Below are 3,211 nucleotides of genomic sequence, written 5' to 3' on the forward strand. Positions count from 1 at the left end.
AAATATCTTGCTCTAAAACAAAAACGCAGCTATCTAGCAGAATGGTTGTCAATCTGTATAATCAACTTACAGAGTTAAACTGATGTGTGTGCGTGCAGAAGTTCAGAAACCCTTTCTTTGGGGAATCCGGAAACAGACATTTCCAGCCGTATGCAGGCATATGAGAACTGGCAGTAAGACTGCGTTTAAAACACAGGAGAAACATCTCGTTCAAACTACTCAGCTTTGTGTTCACTCACCTTAGGAATTTCAATCAATGCTGAGATTCAGAGAGTTAGAAAACTGTTTCTTCTAAAAGCTGTGTTTGGATATTGCACAGTGACTGAGACTATACGCTGTAATGAGAAATATATTTATCTAAATCTAAAACGCAGCTATCTAGCAGAATGGTTGTTAAGCTGTAAAATCAACTCAAAGACTTAAACTGATGTGTGTGTGCATCAGTTCAGAAATTCTTTCTTTGGAGAATCTGGAAACAGATTTTTTCAGCCATATTCAGGCATATGACTACCAGCAGTAAGACTACGTTTAAAACACAGAAGAAAGGCCTTTCTCAAACTGCTCTGCTTTGTGTTCGCTCACCTTAGGAAGTTGCATCTATGAGTATATTCAGCGAGTTAGAAACACGTTTCTTCTAAAAGGTGCGTTTGGATATTTCAGAGTGAATGAGACTGTAGGTTGTAATGAGAAATATCTTGCTCTAAAAGAAAAACACAGCTATCTAGCAGAATGGCTGTCAAGCTGGACAATCAACTTAGAGAGTTAAAGTGTTGTGTGTGTGCAGCAGTTCAGAAATCTTTTCTTTGGAGAATCTGGATACAGATATTTCCACCCGCATACAGGCACATCAGTACTAGAAGGAACACTGCGTTGAAAACACAGGAGAAACATCTCGTTCAAACTGCTCAGTTTGGTGTTCGCTCACCTTAGGAATTTCAATCAATGTTGAGATTCAGGGAGTTAGAAAAATCTTTCTTCTAAAAGCTGCATTTGGATATTCCAGAGTGACTGATACTACACGTTGTAATGAGAAATATCTTGCTCTATAACAAAATCGCTGCTATCTAGCAGAATGGTTGTTAAGCTGCAGAATCAACTTACAGAGTAAAACTGATGTGTGTGTGCAGCAGTTCAGAAATGTTTTCTTCGGAAAATCTTGAAACAGATATTTCCAGGAATATACAAGTATATAAGAACTAGCAGTAAGACTGCGTTTAAAACACAGGAGAAACGAGTTGTTCAAACTGCTCTCCTTTGTGTTCGTTCGCCTTAGGAAGTTGCATCTATGTTTAGATTCAGCGAGGTAGAAACACATTGCTTCTAAAAGCTCCGTTTGGATATTGCAGAGTGAATGAGGCTACAGGCTGCAATGAGAAATATCTTGCTCTAAAATAAAAACGCAGCTATCTAGCAGAATGGTTGTTAAGCTGTACAATCAACTTACAGACTAAAACTGATGTGTAACAAGTGCAGCAGTTCAGAAATCCTTTCTTTGCACAATATGGAAGGAGATATTTCCAGACGTATACAGGCATATAAGATCTAGAAGGAAGACTGCGTTTAAAACACAGGAGAAACGTCTAGTTCAAACTGCTCTGCTTTGTGTTCGCTCAACTAAGGAAGCTGCATCTATGCTTAGATGCAGCGAGATAGAAACAAGTTTCTTCTACAAGCTGCGTTTGGATATTCCAGAGTGACTGATACTACACGTTGTAATGAGAAATATCTTTCTCTATATCAAAAACGCAGCTGTCTAACAAAATGGTTGTTAAGCTGTAAAATCAACTTACAGAGTTAAACTGATGTGTGTGTGTAGCAGTTCAGAAATCCTTTCTTTGGACAATCTGGAAAACGGTATTTCCAGCCATTTACAAGAATATCAGAACTAGCAGGAAGAATGCGCTTAAAACACAGGAAAAACGACTAGTTCAAACTCCTCTGCTTTATGTTCGTTCACCTTAGGAAGTTGCAACTATGTTTAAATTCAGCGTGTTAGAAACACGTTTCTTCTCAAAGCTGCGTTTGGATATTCCAGAGCGACTGAGACTATAGGCAGTAACGAGAAATATATTGATCTAAACCAAAAACGCAGCTATCTAGCCGAATGGTTGTTAAACTGTAGAATCAACTTACAGAGTTAAACTGATGTGTGTGTGCAGCAGTTCAGAAATCCTTGTCTTTGGAGAATCTGGAAACAGATATTTTCATCCATATTCAGGCGTATGAGTACCAGCAGTAAGACTACGTTTAAAACACAGGAGAAACGCCTATTTCAACCTGCTCTGCTTTGTGTTTGTTCACCTTAGGAAGCTGGCTCTATATTCAGATTGAGAGAGTTAGAAACACGTTTCTTCTAATAGCTGCCTTTGGATATTCCAGAGTGAGTGAGACTATAGGCTGCAATGAGAAATATCTTGCTCTAAAACAAAAACGCAGGTATCTAGCACAATCGTTGTCAAGCTCTACAATCAACTTACACAGTTAAACTGACATGTGAGAGCAGCAGTACAGAAATGCTTTCTTTGGAGAATCTGGAAACAGATATTTCCAGCCATATACAGGCATATAAGAACTACCAGTAAGACTTCGTTTAAAACACAGGAGAAACATCTCGTTCAAAGTGCTCTGCTTTGTGTTTGCTCAGCTTAGCAAGTGGCATCTATGTTTAGATTAAGCGAGTTAGAAACACGTTTCTTCTAAAAGCTGCGTTTGGATACTCCAGAGTGACTGAGACAATAGGCTGTAAAGAGAAATATGTTGGTCTAAAACAAAAACGCAGCTATCTAGCAGAATTGTTGTTAAGCTGTACAATCAACTTACAGAGTTAAACTGATGTGTAAGTGCAGCAGTTCAGAAATCCTAACTTTGCACCATATGGAAGGAAATATTTCCAGACATATACAGGCATATAAGAACTAGCAATAAGAATGCGTTTAAAACACAGGAGAAACGAGTTGCTCAAACTGCTCTGCTTTGTGTTCGTTCATCTTAGGAAGTTGCAGCTATGTTTAGATTCAGTGAGTTACAAACACCTTTCTTGTAAAAGCTGCGTTTGGATATTCCAGAGTGAATGAGGCTATAGGCTGTAATGAGAAATATCGTGCTCTAAAACAAAAACGCAGCTATCTAGCAGAATATTTGTTAAGCTGAAGAATCAACTTACAGAGTTAAAGTGATGTGTGTGTGCAGCAGTTCAGAAATCCTTTCTTTG

This window comes from Cebus imitator, unplaced genomic scaffold, assembly GCF_001604975.1.
Source record: "Cebus imitator isolate Cc_AM_T3 unplaced genomic scaffold, Cebus_imitator-1.0 Scaffold285, whole genome shotgun sequence".
In the NCBI taxonomy this organism is placed as follows: Eukaryota; Metazoa; Chordata; class Mammalia; order Primates; family Cebidae; genus Cebus; species Cebus imitator.